This window comes from Lichenostomus cassidix, chromosome 4 (assembly GCF_008360975.1).
Source record: "Lichenostomus cassidix isolate B80296 chromosome 4, HeHo_3.0, whole genome shotgun sequence".
In the NCBI taxonomy this organism is placed as follows: domain Eukaryota; kingdom Metazoa; phylum Chordata; class Aves; order Passeriformes; family Meliphagidae; genus Lichenostomus; species Lichenostomus cassidix.
The window spans coordinates 5,884,141-5,903,417 of record NC_139484.1 but is presented as its reverse complement, the minus strand read 5'-3'; the positions used below and the strand labels follow the sequence as shown (position 1 = coordinate 5,903,417).

Sequence of the window (19,277 nt, the reverse complement as noted above, 5' to 3'; positions counted from 1 at the left end):
AAATCCTCTTACCTCATTATTAAAGATTTATATTACAGCATAAAAGATAAAGTTTACAAACTTCATGATTTTTGGGGAAGAAAATGTTCTTCTCTGGTCAGGACAAAATGTAGCACTCCTCAAATACTGTTTTCTTCTTAATATTATTTTAGAAGACTGCAAAAATTGGTCCATTCCTTCAGAAGGTTGCAGTTGCAAAGAAATGTAGTTTTTCCATGCAAAAGCATTCCTTTGGGTCCCCTTCCAGCAGCAAGGCTCCACAGTAACATGGGGGTTTTCAGGAAATACAAAGGAGGAAGTGTACATGGGATTTCCAGTCTAGGTAACTACTCCTTGTTCTCTTCTTCTCCCAAGAAGCCTGAGAGATGTGAGATCAGAGATACTCTGTCATGTGCAGTAGCAGAACATTCAGCATTGCCTCAAAAAAAAAAAAACAACCAGTGATGACAATTGTTTTGTGGGTCTTCTTTTAAGTTTTAAAAACAGTATCTCAGCCACTGCTCAAAAAAAAAACAAACAAAAAACAAACCAAAATACCCCACCTTCATACAATATGCTTACCTTAAGGTTAGCATTTGAGATTTTTTTTCAGCTTAAATAGTTTTGTGCACAGGTTGGTTGGTTCCACACGCACAGCCACACAAAAAACCAAGGTTCACAAAAGATATTTTTTTCTTTCTGTTATTTGACCCTCTAAAAGGTCATTTTTTTGGACAGTAGAGAATTACACTGTTTAAATTTTTGACAAACATCCCTGAATATTAAAAAAAAACCCCAGAGTTTTTAGTCTTTCTGTTAATCCTAATTTCCCTTTATATATGGTTTTAATGATTGTTACAGTAATTCTGAAGTTTTCTTAGTTGGCTTTCCTTTTGCTTTGATTCCCATTCAGGTACTGTCTGCTGCACGGGCTGTCCTTGACATTTCCTTATTAGGTTTACAAATAATCATTAATTTGTTTTGTGTTCTGCCTCCTGTTTCAGTGATATATAGGCATGTCATTACATTTCTAAAGTGTATTCATTATTTTTCTCCAGAAAAAGCTCTCAACTTCTCACACAGGGTTCAAGGCAATTTGCACTGTGGGATGGTGTATACTGATCCCTGCAACCTCACTGGAGTGTGTATTCTCTATTCTTTAGCCATCATAATTAATGAACTTGTGATCTGCAGTCTCTTGCCCTGTTTGATTGTCCTTTCCCTTGGTCTGTTTGAAAGGCGTTGCACTGCAGGGAACAGAATACTAAACTCACACTCAGGCTTGTTTGCTGCTCCTCACTTTGACCCAGGGCTTTGGATTGCTCCATCTTCATTGTCCCCCCAGCACCGAGGAAGTAAAACATGTATAAAATATGGGTTTGTGCAAGGTGGGTTATTTTGGTTGGGGGGAAGTTAGTTAAAGTTATCCTCCGATTGAGACTCTTGTATGCCAAGAAAATAACTTGGGATGGCTTGCTTAAAGTCTAAGAAATCTGCTGTGGCTGACTTGATCAACATTTACTGGCAAGTAATCTGAATCTGAAGCCGCAAAAGAAAAAAAAAATAATCTTTTTGTTATACTTTTTTTTCCCCCTCAGCAGTTTTGGCAACCCAGTTTATATAGTACTGTTGTTCCTACCATTTTTAACTTCTTGAAAATACGCTTTTAATTAAAAAGTTAAAAGCACACCAAAGCAGTTCAAAGTTTCACTCACATTTCTGGTATTTAGATGCTGTATTTTCAAAACCTACAGAATTTGAATAGCGAAATAAAGAGGTAGCTATGTTTTCTTTAAGGTTTTTATCATGAAGAGAAACTGAGAGAACAAGGTAGAAGGGAGATCACCCTCTCAGTGATTTTAGAACAGCAGAAGTCAGATGACCTCAAGAGAGGTACATTAAAAAGAAAACAATTAGAGCAAGATTAATCTAATTGATACTGGAGATCCAGTATGAATCCAGATCTCTTTATGTTCTACCTTAAAGAAAAGAGTAACAAAAATAAGTTGTCATGTGGATTACATTTCTTCCTCATGCACACAAAAAAGTCATGTGCTTTGTTATGTTATAGAGAAGGTTAGACTTCATATTCAGCCAAAGGAGTTATCTGTCCTGCACTCCTCGCTGTGGATTTACCTGATCCAGGATGAGCATCTTATTTCTCTTTATACTGCTTTTCAAGGTGTCATCCTTTATTTCACTCTGAACCTTGTGTTAACACCTGCATATGTGCAAACCAAGTGTAAAACACAATCATGTCAGGAGTGATGGGATTTCCCACCCACTCTGTGAAAAGAATTATGCTGCATTTAAGGCTGTTGGGCAATCTGCTCCTGAGTGTCTTGTAGCAGCCTTTTCCAAAACAATCCAATTAAATTAAAACCTGTGATGGTCTGAAATTATCATGTCAAAATTAGGCACCTCAGAGTTGAGTGAGATTTATTTTTAATGCGTATTTCAATTGTTAATACAGTCAAGATGAATTAACTTCTATTTTCATTTCTTCCCAAATATGGAAAAGGGTAAATTTTGCAGTTTCTTGGAAGCAATGTCTTACAGTGACAGATTTTTTCTCCCCCTTGTATACTGCATTTGTACAAATGACAACAAGAACATGCAGCAGCATGTAGGATGTTCTCAGCATTTTACTGGGGAATTATATTTGCAATGTTTGTCAGCATTTTCCTAATAGGTCTCTGTATTCAGGAATCCATAACACTACTGAAATTTCAATCTCAACTGGAACTTCACAAACAGATCCTCTGCTCAACAAATCTTTCTCGAGTGAGCTTAAAAGAAAAAGAAGTGGGAGATGGCTTTGGATGGGAAAGCATATGCATAGCTTATTACAGAAATGACATTACAACTGAAAAGAATCTATACTTATTATATCAGTTGATACACCAATGGGAACTTTATAAGCCATAGAATTGGAAAGTTTTCCTAAAGGGAAAATAAAAGCTATCCAGAAAGAATAATTCACCCCTCCTGAAAAGGGAAATTATTAGTGTAAGCTTTAAGAGAAGAAAGGAAGACTTTTTTGAAAGGTACATTATCACATATCCATTCCTTTCCTTGAGTTAGCCAGGTCATCAATATCTGTACCTATGCTAATACTGGGAATGCCTGAAATAAATTACAGGCAAGTAAGATATAATCAAGAATTATGTAGGTATATTCAAAGAAAATTTTAAGTGAAGTCTAAAAGTCAGACTCAACCCACAAAAGATTCATAAGCAGAAAAAAATAGGTTTTTCTATAGATCCAAGAAAGTGATTTACAAATCCAAAATATAGTAGTGCCATGCATTAACAGAATTTAAACTTGTTGTTCAGTAGGAGTAACACAACAAAGGAAATAGAAGTCAACACATAACAAATTTCAGCTGCTTTAAACCAGTAAAACTTGAGAGTCACAATGCAGTCTGTGTCAAAAAACAAATGACTGAGCTGCCCCATAGTGTTTCAATGGAATCAAAATCGATATCATCAATATTCCTGCACATCAATATTACTTTGCAATGACCACTTTAAATCTCAAGGCTAGAGACACACTCTCAAATGAAGTACATCATCAAATACCAAATAATTTAAAAGGTCACAAAGAAAGTTATGCTTGAGTAGTGTTGTAACAAATAAGCAAACCAAACAAGCAATAGCTCACCCCCTTCCACTTTCTGCCTCACTTAGCACTGTCCCTCCCTTGCCCACACTGGGGTTTGAAACTTCAGATTATAAAAGCTGTCATGTGTTTATTAAGGTCATGAACATACAACACCTGAATGATCTTAATATCCTTGGTACAGCACTGGAACCATATAAACCAGCCACACCTGGCATTTTGAGAGCATCAGTAGAGCGTGTTTTATAACACATGTATAACTTTGACAGTGGCAACATTTGCACCCTTCCTAAAGGTTTCAGAGTGGGAGACAAGTAGAATTCAAACCTCTTCCATATTCATTTACTTGGATCACATTTTTCTGAAGATGACCTCAAAGATTATACACATATCAGAATTCTCTAGGCATAACCTATAGCAGCGTTGAGAATCTAATTCAGACAGGCTTTCATGCATGACTAACATTAATCAACTTATAAATCTTGATGTAGAAGTTTAGCTTAAGAAAAATACAGTAATTTAATCAGTGTTGTACACTGTAGTTCTATTTTGTTCCTCACTGCCCATAATACTGTATCATTAAGCTCATTTAATTCCACATAAAGCAGCCAAACAGTGAACACTAAAGCCTTCCTCAGACATCATTTAACCCAGCAAGCCTCAGGCACCACTCGAAAAAGCCTGCAATCTGAGAACAGGGATAAATCCAATCATAACATGGGTTTGGAAATATTTTATGTCTCAATGACCAAATGCAACAAGATTGTATTAGTAACAAAATCCTGACATTGATGATACTAATTATTCATAGCAAGACATACTCCACAAGAGGACTGTGATGTTCTGAGGTATATATTACTGTGTTAAATACATAAATCCATAAACACAAATACAGGCTAATTTACTCCTCCATTACCCCCTTTAAGTTCCACTGGAATAGTTATAGCAAAATGTGGATGCAAGACCCACCCCAACATGGGAAAGACTCTCTCAATCACTCTTTCCTTCTGAAGTGATCAAAGAGGCACCTTTCAGTCTCAGCTGGAAGTACAAGCAACATTTATCACTCTGTCCCTCAAAAGTCAATCTTCTGTCCTCAGTCAAAACAGTGCCATAGAGAGGGCAAAAAAGACTTATGCATCTGCAGGTTGTTTTTTTAGATTTCCACAAACCCTGAGAGTTTATCCTTCAAAATGTGAAATGAAAATTGTGCAGCATCCACCATATGTAGTAAGAGAACTATTGAGGAAATATATTTTTTTATGCTAAGAGTTACAGACCACCATTCTCACACAGCAGCAGAATCCCATTAAAACCAACCTTTCCATCGCCCAGCAATGATACAGAAGAGTGTAATTCTTCTCTGAAAGCAGACCATCAATTGCCACTGAGCAGTGACAGTGGAGAAAATGCTTTCCTGTGGAGACCTGAGTCATCAGCCCGAGCTTCTGCAACATTCCTGCATTAGGCATTTGCCTGCTGAGCAGTTATTTGTGAACACAGCAAGAGCTAAACATGTTGGCCATGAGAACAGAAGGGGAGGGGGAGAACGAATAAAACAAACGCATAAATGTGAGGAACTAGTACAACATTTTGTAAATATCAGAAAGAAAAAGTAGAAAATAATCCTCACCCCAAGAGGGTCTGTAGCATGCTCCTTCTAGGGACTTCTTCCAGGATTGAGAAGTACTTGCTCACATCAGGTACTTCAGAATTTATACCTCTATTTCCTCATGTTTTTTTAGACCCAGCAATTTCTGTTTGTTGTTTTCTTACAACTACAAGTATCAGGCTATAAAACCCTGAATGAGCTGTTCAGACCACCAACTAAACTGAAATGTTTCATACAAACTGAACTCAATTATGTTGTTTTAATTAACCAACAAATATATCTAACCCCGTAGAAATTCACAGTTCTTTCATCTTCCAAGCAAGTAACAGAGTATAAACATCAATAAATTCTGAAATGCCAGTTAAAACTGAAACTTCCCAGATGTTTTATTATTTCAATATGTGTAGATGCCTGTTGGAAAAACCAGCATTCTTCCAAAAACTTCCCACCATTTCAATAATAGTGAAGTCATTGGTGCAGTAAACAAAATGGACCACAATGACCAAAAAAAACCCCCAAAAAACAAAAACAACAATCACACAAAAACACTTCAAAACCCTGTGAATCTAATGATATCAAAGTGCTGTCAGGGGGAAAGGTAAAAGATTACATGGGAGGAAAAAAATTGGAATAAAAATAAGTGGATTATTTTGAGTTTCAGAAAAGTTTAACAAGAAAAGTACTACAAAAGCATACACACTGGTTTGTCTAACCCTTTTTTCTATTTTTTCTCCTTTTGTAGTAATTTTCTACAGTGCTGTCTGAGGTGTGACTGCATGGACCATACAGCCAGACCAAGCCAGCAGAGGCTGTGGGCACGTTGGCATTATCTGGCAGACTTCAGATTTTACACCAAATTATATGCACAATTATGGAATGGCCTGTTTGCATTATGGAATGTACAGTAGAGTTCCACGGAGAACTTACCAACAAGAATAATCCATTTTTTTCTTTTGTGAGAGAAATCTAATTATATGTTCAAATCTCCAACCATTTGAACTGCAATTTAAAAGAAAAATAAGTTAATTAGAAAGCAAAGATAATAAGAATGAAACAGTTATTAATGCCTGTAGTATGGCTCAGCAATGTCTGTTTTACTTAAATCACAGAGATTTAAAAAAATCTCTCTTCACAGATTAACATTTTCCTTGCTCAGCAAGAAGGAATAGCCCAGTTCACTATGGCAATATCTACTGTTTGCTGAAAGGGAGCTTACAAAATATTCTGGCAGCCTCCAACTCAATTGAAACTTGTACAGTCAGTGAAAGGCAGAGGGAGGAGATAGACACAATGCTGAGGGTGTCATTTCACTCAGTTTCATGCAATCAGTGTGAGCCATCATTCAAAACACATAAAGAGTCTTCATGGACTCAAAAGACAAATACTGAACCTTTGGGGAGATTAATATCACTCACTAAACTATACTCTTATCAGATAATAGAAATGTCTTCAAATTCATTCTCTTCTTAAAAACAAAATGCTATTTGCCATTGATGAAAAAAGAACAGAAATTCAGTCTTACTCCTAGGATATATTCAACTCCACCTAGTGACTACATTTATTCAGAGATGAACAAACACAGCCATTCTCAGAGATGAACAAACACATTCCACAACCACTGGAAAATGTAGATTCAAACTCTAAATCCACTGTCAAAATGATAAACCTTCCAAATAAACATGTCCTATACTGTGGTATTTGCAGATACCTGCACTCTGTTGTCACATCCTCTGTGCCACTCTTAGCTTTCATAAACTTTGCAAATTAGTTCTGAAGTATTGTTGAAACAGCTCCACCACAATTTGGACCTTAGCAAGTCCCTTAAACAGCCTTCAAATACGCATAACTAATCTATAATTTTATATTCTGAATCTGTGATCTTGTTCTGAGGACACGGAGCTGCACTGCAGAGAAATCACGATTCAGATGATCACAACTCCTCCTACTCTCTCCCATTATGTGAAGGATAAAACTTTTTTCACCTGTAAGCCTTTCTTTAACTGTTTATTATTTTTTAATTTTTTTATTTTTAAAAACTCAGCCATTCAAGGCATATTATCCGAAAAAAACCATTATTTTAAAATTTCAAGTGAGTTTCCAGTCTTCTTTGTATGGAAATGTACTTTACTATGTCAGCTGTAGATTAAAAATAATTAATAATTAAAAATAAAATCCAGAAATTATTAGATTTCTTTAAATGCTATACTTTAAAGCTTCTTCCCCTCTTTACCATTTTTCATAGGGCAGTTTCATCTCATTACATGCCTACTGAGGAAGGACATGCTCCTTCCTTGTGTGACTTTATGACAGACTAGTCTTATGAAGTGGGGATGAAGATCCTGTCCTTTGTGCCAAGACCAAAATCAAGGCCTTGTGTGAAGAAACCTGTTCATACTATGCTTCCAGGTGAGCAAGAAGGGACTGAAAGATTTTAGGCCCAGAGAGCCTTACAGAGACCATACTCTTTGCCAATTAGTTCTGATTATCTTATAGCTTGAAAGGACTGAAATGCAAGGAAAGTAATCCGAATTTTACTCCTGAAAAAATATATTTGCTAATTCTACATTATATGACAACACATTAATTACACATCTAATTCAGGGACATAACTGGTCATCATCCAGCCATGAAATGAGTTCTGAGAATAAAGAACTGTTTCGAAGGACAACTTTTTTTGTTAGAAGACATTAACAAGTTGCTTGCACCAAAGGCATTACTCAGCATGCCACAGACTTTGAGAGAATGAATGCAGAAGTACAGGTACCTCTTGAAGACAAACAATATAATGTGTTGATGAATCACATTTGCAGTACCTAGGTCTTACTCAGTATCATTCTTGGTCAGTCTGCCGCATTAGAAATTGCATCTCTATTCTTTCTAAACTTAGTGTATACCCCCCAACAAAATAACTTAAAGAAGATTTCATTAATAACTTGCTGATCTTCCAAGTGTAGGGAATTCCAGTTATAGCCAGTGACAAAAAACCAGAACACTATAAAAACTATGACAGAACCCAAAACCCAAAGACAAAACCCTCAATATATTTCTTTTAACCTTAAGCCATCAATTAGTGGAAGATACAAGCAAAAGCTACTACAAATATACCCCCAGCAAGTTTAGCTGGACCAGAAAGGTGAAACATGAGGGTACAGCAGTAGCTCAGCAACAGAAATACTCAGAGTTAAATGTTGATACTGAGTGTCTTCACCACATTAAACAGAGCATGTCAGACAGATTGTATATTGGGATTACGGAAAAAACACAGCTGGGAAACTTCTTCAGCTAAAATCCACTCTTTTTACTTCTTCAAAATTTTATATGAAATGTAACCTTGCAAGCATCTTCTTCCCTTAGTAAGGCTTCAGAAAACATTCTCTATATCTAGTTCTTGAATAATCACATCAGTGCACACAAAGAACATTATGAACTGTACTGCATCATTCAAACTATTTTCATATAACAGTAAAATGTGTGAGTGAGCTAGGTGCCCAAAGAGTTAAGTCAAACAAATTTAAAATGTATAAGTTGAGCTTCAAAGCACTCACGTCAGAAAAAAATGTGTTCAACAAGATTTAAACACATCAGGTTTAGGGTCTGTGCAGCAGAGTGTTTTTAAGTTGCAATTATTTCCAAGTCAAAATCACCTCCATCTACATTTATTTCAGAAAAAGGGAAATATGTTTTGATTACTTGTTTTAACTCCAGCTGTAATCCTAAGCAACACATTTTCTGACTTCTTGAGAGGGCAGCTGTTTACAGGAAAGTGATATTTTGTTTCTGTAATACATGTTTTCAGTTTATGTACATTCATGAACTTCTTTTTATGCCCATTTGAAACACTGCAAAGAGCTTCAAAAGTACTACAGATTTATGTACAAAACCAAGCACTAATGCAAGATGATTTCTCCAAAGTGAACTCTGTACAAGCAGGCCATTCTCTTAAAACCAAAGCCTTTAAACTGTATATCTGTCTACTCCTTTCTGATGGTATTAATAACAGAGCACAGATGCAGAGAAATGTGTACAGTTTGATATACAAACAACTGTATTTTTCTTAATGACAAATTTAAGTAGCTCCTCATTTCAGCCACATGTACATTCTACTTCCTCATGTAACCCTGTAGTCATTATTTTCTGGGATTTTACTGTCTTTGAACAAGCTGAATAATTTCAAAACCTGGGAGGCAACTATATAGCATAACTTGCCATGAGGTCTGATGTTTGTGAGCAAATCAGTTCTACATCTGCAGTAATAATATATAATAGATTACAGAAGAAAGGTTCATTAGATCTTTATCATGTGAAGACCTAATATTGAATCAGTATGCACCTAGCTGGGAAGGAAAAACTATACAGTAATTAATGTACTATAGTATGCATGCATTGATTTTTACATGGACTATATTTTAGCAGTAATAACGTCTGGCACCAGACTATAAATCAATAGGAGCCACTATTGTGCTGTTGGTTAAAAAAAAAAAAAATTAAGGATAACAATCTTTTGTTTAAATGGCACGAGAGTTCCACATCTCAATTTTGCTATTGTAGCACCTGACATTATTTTAAATAAGATTTTCATTCCAAACTTATTTGAAACACATAGAAATACCTTTTCTTTGTACTCATTCTAATTTTTTCAACAGCAACACACTGTCAAATTTAGTAAAAAGCAAAACACAAACATCAAATAGAACAGGGACTAAGTCTCCTTCACCTGAATATTCATGGAGATTTCTGTTTGCCATCACAGTTCAAACACCATGTTATGCTTTGCTTCCCTTCACTTAGTTTTTGCTTAGAATTGTTAAGCAAGTTTCAGACTAAAATGAACACAAGGCAGGGAAGAAACCGCAGGGGTTTCCTGAAGAGGTAATATTAAGAGTATATTACCTTAATATACTCTTACTGTACTACTCTTAGTACAGTAAGAGTATATTAAGAATCAAAGCAAAAGAAAAACTAACTCTGAAAGTTCAATATCTTGTTTAACTTTCGGAAGACCTTGCGGGAACATGGTGTGTAGCATCAGAGCCCAAATTGCACCTCCACGAGCTGTTTGGTATGTGCACTCATGTAGAGCCATAACCTTGCACAAGAGATTTTCCAATTGCCCCACAATATCGAGGGATAAGTCAAGGACCAGCTCCAAAAAAAAGCTGTACTAGAGCAAGTGGCAGGCAAGTGACTCAGGATGGAGGCTACAGGGGCCAGACAAGAAAGGCCTGTGTGTCTGGACCTGGGCAGTCATTTCATGAGCTTGCTTTCACAGACTTCACACAAATATAAAATCATTTTGTGGGCTGTAACTATACAGAAGCCCATGAAAATGACAGATGGAAAGAAAATCTTACACCAGTGAGTGCTGTAAGGTGTGTAGAAATCCAAGGACAATTATGGTACATGTGAAGGTTCTCTTACCCTCTGTAAGAAATTATTTTATCCAAGACTTCAGGTCAGAACAACCTTCAGAACAGTAGAGCCAATATTATGGCATGCTAAAAATTATCATGGCAGACAAAAGAATACCCAATTAAGATTCACATTGCTGATAACACAGCCCATTTTTAAAAGAAAAACCTAATAAAAGGAAAATAATATTAATTTAAAGGGGAAAAAAATCAGTCTCTGCAATGTTTCTTTCTCTGTAGCACCTACACTTTTACTTCCAAGGCAATACCAGTGCTGCTTCCACTGTCTTTTCCTATTAGCAGTATAGAGCCAAGAAAATCTGGCATGGGTAATTTAAAATTCATTGTCATTAGCACACAGAAGGAAGCTGATGGAAGCAATGTATTTTCCACTTCTTATACTGTGGTTAGCATTTCAGCATTTTTAGAATAAACAAAATAAATGGGGTTATTATGTGTGTTTATAGTATGAGGAAAATAATCTAAAAATTAAATTAGCATAATAACCTTTAAGAGAAAGTATGCATGCAACCTCTATAAAGGTTGCTGCTAATACACGGGAGAAAAAGCATTATTTATTCTAAAATGTCTTTAGATTAGCCAGCTGATTCTCTCACATACCAAAAGGGTAGAGTTTAAAGGCTATTATGGACCTAGAGATCCTGCTTCTCTCTGCAGGGGTTACAAACACACAGTTCAGGGGGAGAGAGAAAACAAAAAGGACAAGAGCTCCTGTGATCTTACTTTACAATTCTTTTCTAAAAGACACCACCAATTTCAGAAATATTCAGCCAATATTTCCATAGAGGGTTGTGATTTAACTGTTTTACCATATAACAAAATATTTAGGCCCAGAAAGTAATAGTTTGTTAAATGTAAATTAGGAAATACTCCTAATTTGAAATTTTACCTTAGAATGAGGATTGAAAGCATTCAGCAACTCCCAGCATCTGATTTGCTATTTTTAGCCACGAAAGTCTGTGATCTAGTGCAGCACCATTTGCTTTTTAAAATTGATTGTGCTGTCTTTTTGCTGGAAATAAATATATTATCCTAACACCATTTACATAAAAAATCTGGGACCAACACAGTGTCAAGCTCAAACTGAAGAGCAAATCTGTGTTTGAGTGACCTTTATGTATAGTGTGCCCACAAAAACCTACTAACAAAATAAACCTTTTTCAGGGCTGTCAGGTCTCACCAACACAAGGTTGGAAAGGGTAAATCAAGATACAGCAGAAAGAGAAGTATATGGTGAGGAAAATAAAACAAAACAGCACTCTTCAGAGGACAGGTTAGTTAAAGAGAATCCAGCATGACACTCACTCTGATCTGCTGGGTTTAGTATTCAAGGGGTTGAGACAGTGATGATTTAAATTTCAAAGAAAAAAATGAAGCTTGCTGATGATCTTGTGCAGAGTATGGGTGAGACTGCCTAATTCTGCATGACCCCAATCCACAGAGGCAATGGAATCCCCTTCAGAGCCCACCCTCCTCAGCACTGCTCGTGAAACTTGAGCCTGGTCTCTCTCACCCCAAACACCCACATTTACCAGTATAAAGCTTGACCCAAGCAGAAAAGTAAACTGTTACAAGATTACAAGGTTCCTGCTACAGCACTTTGGGAGAGTATCAATAATCAAGGGGGATTATGCCTAGGAAATAGATATGAACAATGGCAGGCTGTTCACCTACAGATGAAGAAATGGGAAGTGCTTCAACTAGCATGCATCTTGATTTTGCTGATTGCTTTTTCCCCTGTAGATGTTGTTAATGCAATGAAATCAACAGTTTCATTGTTGAACTCTGTCCATGCTCTTTTGAATTTGAATACATCTACAGCAACAGATGTCAACAGATCCCCTAACACTGTGTAGTACTAAATTTCTCTGAGGAAGATTTTGGTGCCTAATGGCCAAATTTCACTATCTTGAACCCTTTCTAGGGACATTCCCTCCCACTCCTCACTCCAATTAAGCTTAAGAAAACTTTTCTAATAGGCTGAAATTGCTGTTGTGTAAAGAAATGATATATACAAGAACAGCATTTGGATATTCTCTTGCTGAACTTGAAACTGGGATTCAATTCATTGAAAACCTGAGAAAGAAATTTGCTTTGGTTTAGTTTCCTGATAGGTTTCTTCCTTGCTGACTGATCACAAGCAGATTACAGGACATTAGTTCTGAAAGGGTGTTTTAGGAGAATAAACATATGTGAGATATTCTCTTTAGATCATCTTGTCCCAAACCCCCTGCCATGGGCAAGCATACTTCATACACCTAAATGGGGAAAAAGGAGGGCACAGATTTATTTTCCTTCCTTGAAAGGCATCACTTTATAATCAACAATTCTTATCTGAAAAACTTTTCCTCCATTCTTAGAAGTAATGTATAAATAGATCTGAACAAATAAGTAAACCAAAAGGAGAACCAAGCTTTACTTCCTCCTTGGCACCTTAATATTTTCAAAAGAACACCTTTGTGATTTTTCCTGCCACTGACAGCAAAAGACCAGACTTCTGCAACTTCATAGTCCTATTAAAGTAAATTGAGCACAACAGTTATGCCTGTTTTCTCCACTGCAATTTTAAGTTCTAGTCCTAAAACAGAGTGCAAGTGGGGTGTCTTATCTTCTTCAATTCAAAAAGTCCCTCACAGTCATAAATAGCCTTAGTGAACTTCATATCAACTTGATAGATAAAACAAGAGCATTTACATTCATCCTGCCTCTTTCTCCAAACTCACTGCAGCCAGAAAAAACCCCACTTGTGTCTGTCTGAAGGATCAGAGCGGTGTCTGTCTGAAGGATTGCTTGAACACAGTATTTGGTCATTGTAGGTTAAAAAAGAATTAAAAGTTAACTTCTAAACATTTTGATTCTCTCCTCTTTGCTTTCACATGAATATCCTATTTAGTTCCACAGTCTGAAAATGACCTTTCATTTCAACAGCTCTGTGGACTCCACTACTTGCCGAAACAAACAATTTCTTCCTGGCACAATAGCAACTATTTTAATATTCTCTTCAGACCTCCTCTTCGTTGCAATCCTAATAAACGCATTCAGGTTTACGATGAAGAGAGATCCTACCAGACAAATGGCAGCAAGGTTACAAGCACAAGCTGATGACCTTCTGAAAGCTTGTTTTCCAGAGCTGCCTGATGGGGTGAACATTCCAGTGATGTTATTCATTGAAATAGGAACTCCGAATATTCCCCTTTTCTGAGCAAAGTCATTTTACCTTGACAGCATATCATCACTGGCTCTCTTCGGTACATCTCCTAGGACAGGAAAGAAAGGTGAACAATTTATCACTCATGAATCCTTGATTTTAATGCAGATATTAACTGAAATTCAATTTCTATTGAATACATATTTTGAATATTATATACACATTCATATGCAGTAGCATTAAGGCACAAAGGCTAAACGTATCTGTCATCTGATCTGAACTGGGATAGAGATATAGCATTTTTTAACCACAGTATAAAACACTGGTGACTTGTACTTCACAAAGTCCTATTTTTCTAAAACCTTTAAGCCATTTAACCACTAGAAAGCAAACAGCTTAACAGGATCTCCATTTTATAATTCATTTTACCTCAGCTTGCAAGAGTTAAATGTTAGCTCACACAAGTCTATTTGTTCTGAATATCAAACCTGTAATGATTTCTCTGCTTTCTTTCCAGGAAGAGCATTTATAGGTTGGATTACACCCCACAGAGCTGTACACAAAGGTGTGCTTCCATGTCCTAATCTCCTTCTTTTAGCACAGAGATTTCCCCTCTAAGATACTCCCTGTGAGTATCTTAGAGGGGAGGAGCCCACCAATTTTGCCCCACACTGAGAAAGCTGATGCCATCACTTCAGATGAACTTGGGGTTTTCATTTGGGTCGTACTGCAATCCAAACTTCAAAGCTACCTCATGAAACTTATTGTCTTTGGCTTTTCTGCCTGAAAAGCAGACAGGGTCAGTCCTTACCTTACATTCTGAAAGGGCACTTTCAATTTGCCAGGAAAGAGTCAGAAATTCAGCTTGCTTCAGCAGACAGAATTACAGGGTACAATCCCAAGCAAATTAATAACACACCAGGGCTACAGAAATAAGGTCACAGTGTCTTTGGCATGGTTTTGAATAGGACATTTGCAGTTGAGCTACATTCTTGTGGTAATACCCTCTTTGAAGGTACACTTTTTCCCACTGCAGTTCGTTAAAGTGGGTAAGAGGTATGGAGAGCAAGCCTCGTGTTTCTTTACCCCCTTTAAGCTAGAGGAGTTTGGTTTTATGGCGTTCTTTTGATACAATTCCTTTCAGACCCCTGAAGGAAGCTGATTCCGAGTTAAACCCCTTGCTGAGGTGAAGTGCTCTGGGGCAGGCCTGTCCCACAGCAGGGCAGGGATGGCAGTGCACAGGGAATTCCCTGAGCAGGGGAGCAATTCCAGAGTGGCTCACCCACAGTGGCTGAGGCAATGGGGAAGTCTGCACCATGTGCCTTCCCATAGCTGATGTCCACTCAGAGAGAACTGCAGAGGAGAGAGGCGACAGCACAGACCTCACTGAAAGCCTGCTCCTGGCACAGGGACAGGCTGCAAACAGGCCTGCAAAGCTGGCCCCAGCTGGAGAACCTGGCTGAGCTGCATGAGGCAGTGAGAAGGCAGCAGAACATCAGGGAGACTGAGAAAGAATCAGATAGTCCAAAGCACAGCTGGCAGCAGGACCTCCAGCCAAACAGCCACAAACTCCTCCCTAGCACATACAGAAGGGATGGGAGGCAGTAAGGCAGAAGAATGGAAGTTTGCAACAGCAGGATGCTTAGAAGGCTGGGGCACCTCTCCAATGAAGTTGGACTAAAAGAGTTGTGGGTTTTCAGCCTGGAGAAGACAAGGCTCTGGGGAGACCTTAGAGCACCTCCCAGTACCTAACAGGGCTATGAGAGCTGGAGGGACTTTTTACCAGGGTGTGTAGTGGCAGGACAAGGGGGAACGGTTTTGAACTGAAAGAGGGTAGGTTTAGATTAATTATTAGGAAGAAATTCTTCACTGTGAGGGTGGTGAGGCCCTGGCAGAGGTTGCCCAGAGAGGCTGTGGGTCCTCCATCCCTGGAAGCATTCAAGGCCAGGTTAGACAGGGCTCTGAGAAACCTGGTCTAGTGCCAGATGTCCCTGCCCATGGTAAGGGGGGCTGGAACTACAAGATCTTTAAGGTATTTTCCAACCCAAACCATTCTACAATATGATTCTATGATCACAGAAGCAGTATCTCCATCTCTGTAGATGTGTATGGTTTTCTGTAGCTCTTCACTAAGTCCATCAGCTATCACCCAAGAGTGCTGCCAAGTTTATCCTGCAACACAGGCAACTATAAAATAATAGAACAAAACACTGACCTACTCTGACTTTCTCAAGATTATCCCAAAGGTTTTACAGACTTATTCCGTGTTCAGGTCTGCACTTGTGTATCTCCTGTTATGTTCTGGTAAGTAACTGTACATATTCTAAATGGTGCTTTACAATACCATGTATTCATGATTTTTGTTGTTTTATTTTTTTTTTTCCTCAAAAAGGAGATTCTTTTTCCCCCATCAGAGTTAAAATAATCTTTTGTTGCCACCTTTTAAAGTAACCAGCTGCTTCCTGCCAAGATCTACAGCTCAGATGTTACCACTATAAAGGTATTTCTTCAAAACATTAAAGTTTATTGTGGCTTTATTTGTTGAAGCTGCTGTATTCTTAAAACTACCTTTGTCAGTGTTCACTGCCCCTACCAATGTGCTGTTCTCTCTGCATTAGTTCCAGACAATGCAGTACTTTCACTTGCAGTTACACTTTGTATAAAGGAACCTGTGTCTGGGAAATGGGAATAAATTATATCCTGGTAATTCCAACAATGCAGAGAGACTCTAGAGATCATAAATGTCAGAAAGTTCAGCATCAGTTTTTCAGAGGGTAAAACAGAACAGAAAGTTAGTAAAAAAAGATACTTCAGAGTAAGCAACAGGGCATATATGCACAGATGTTTGTCAAGCAACCAGGGTTAGGTGAGGTGCCTTAGAGCTGAGCTCTTCCCATCCAGATATGTTCTCCAAATCACAGTCATTAAAAGATGCTTGGATTTATAAGTCCACTAAGATATTTAAAAGATATTTTTCTTCCTCTTTTAAAGTCAAGAGGATTTAGTTGTCTGAAACAACACCATGTAAGAGACTTATCTGCATACAACTGAGAATAACCTTTTATAAAACAAACTTCTAACTTCAAAGTTAAACTAGAGGTATGCAGTATAGCTCCAAGCAAGCAACTCTTGCCAAGTGGTTGTCAGATCAGAATGCTGTGCAGTGTATTTGACAGAAAAGCTACTTTAGTAACAAGAAACAAACCCAAGATTTAGTAGTGGAAGAATACAAGCACTGCCAAAAGAATCACACAATAAGTGCTCTCTGTAAAAGAGCTTTTGGGATTCTTACTCATGCATACCTAGACTCTCACATTTATGATCAGACACCCAATTGTTTCAGGGCCTTCTCAAATTTAGATTTAAGAGATACTCTTAGGCTATTCTTAATAAAAAGCAAATATGTATTTTAAAGGTGTGGAGAAATAGCTAAAGATAGGAGGAAAAAACCCCATCACCCTCAAATGCTGGGAACAATAGGACTGTATTCATACAGCACAGCTACTCTAATCTGCATGATTAAGACATTTTTACAGATCCAAGTATTCCTTCCATTTATAACTCAAGGGCTATCTACACCACACTTCATGCCCTTTTCCACTTGGCCCCCACCCACCAAACTTCTGAACTAAAATACAGGCACACCTTACTGGTGTGAAACCATTTAAGTTGCCAGGATTAGTCATTCCGATGCATATTCTATTTTGCAGTGCATCTGTATTAAGCAAATGCATTTATATTAATGCAAATGTCTTAGTTGAGACATACTACAAACTGAAAGGAAGATATAAACATCGCAGTGAGTAGAACAACAAAGCATCTAAAAGTGGGGCATGAAATATAGGAGGACTGAAACCAGAAGTCAAATTAGCTCAAGGGCTTAACTACACCCCTAGATTGAAGTGGTAGTCATTGTAAGAAATACAAAGCAGCCCGACAACTCTAATTAACGAATTAACAAATAGAATTCTAGTAGAATTCTTTTACAATGGACCTTCAAACCGTTCCTACTCATCAGGCTCAGAATTGTTTCACTAGGGGGCACAGGGACTATTGAGCTTAAATAGCAATCTGCTTTGTTCAGTTCACCTCATATCATACCAGAATCCCTGGAAGTTTTGCACTGCATGCTAGCATCCCCCACACCCCTCCCCACAAAATGTAAACTGAATCATAATATCCGAGGGAGAAACTCAGGGAACAGTCAGCACTGCTGCTTAACAAACTTTTGAACCTACCTAAAACAGGTTTCAGGTTTTACCTTTCCCTCCCTTATCTTGCCCAGGCATGCATCAGTGAAGCACAACCTTCACACATTCACAAATTCCCATATCTGTAACTCCCAAACCAGAGGTCTACAAGGAAGGCGGTTTCATTTTTAGGTTTCCATGCACCTATCAAACATTTTCTGAACCCTGTAAAGAGCGCCAAAGCAAGACAGGTCATCTAAAGTTTATTAAAGCATCTGTGCCTTGCAGCATGGAGCTCACATATTGTGAATGCAACATTACTCAGCCAATTTAACAAGATTAGCCAGCCTGCTTTTTCCACTTTCTGTCATTTCTTCATCCATAACAAGCTAGCTTGTAGCTAAGGGCAGCCAAGCTCTTTTAAAGCTTTATTCTTTCACAGCTAGTAAAGTACAGCATTTACAATTGGGAGCTATCATGTCAGAAGCACAGTAGCTTCTCTCGGGTCATTCAAAGTGCGCTACACAAACCAAAACCAGGAAAATAGAAAGGAGACTGGGAAGAAAGCAGACTAATTAACAGTTCTAAATTTTAGTTAAACTCTGCTCAACCTTATGCTTCTCAGATGCAGCTAGACAGCTAATAAGCCTTGTGGAACCCCGGCTCTTAATTAACACACAATTATTTCCCCAGAAGGATTAGAAGTTTCACCAAATGTTCAAGAAGTCAGTTTCTACAGCTCCAGTTAGATTACTGTCTATGTTTAGGAGCAAGGGTTACTGCTCCATATTCTATTGGTAACAAACTACTTTTTTTAAATGCAATCACATTTTTAAAGAATGCCTGCATTTTCATTGCACAAGGCTTCCCTCTGTGTGAGCACATAACACTCTCAGCCAATAATTCAGTCACTTAGCATGGAAAGACAACAGCCAATAATGTAAGCAGGCCAATTATACATTAGATGCCTGAAAGAAGAACAATATTTGAGCACACACCTTTCTGAAAGGCTAATCCAACCTTTCATAAGCCAAGGACTGAGACTGTGTGCTCCCTAGCAAAGAGCTGATCATCAGAAGCAAAATGCAAATGAAATCAAAACCAGTTTCACCAGCAGCTCACTCCACTAACTTCCACCAGCATGAGCGATGCACCTTCCCAAGGCATTCCAGCTTCTTTGCTGGCTATTAATCTTTCCTTGACTTCTGGCTAAACACACAGTTCAATTTGAAGCCCTGCACTGGTTTTGTGGGAGCAGGCGTGAGTTTTAAATCACAATGCTGAAGCACTTGCCCTTA

The 19,277-nt window shown here is 37.9% G+C and overlaps 1 long non-coding RNA gene across 1 annotated transcript in view; it reads right to left on the bottom strand.

The window, feature by feature from the left end:
- The window catches only part of LOC146437734 (uncharacterized), a 44,060-nt gene extending 30,160 nt beyond the window's left edge, over window positions 1-13,900 (bottom strand). The window contains exon 1 of the long non-coding RNA XR_014851963.1: window positions 13,859-13,900. This is a non-coding gene — a long non-coding RNA (uncharacterized LOC146437734). The remainder of the gene's footprint in view (window positions 1-13,858) is intronic.
- Between the last annotated feature and the right edge of the window lie 5,377 nt (window positions 13,901-19,277).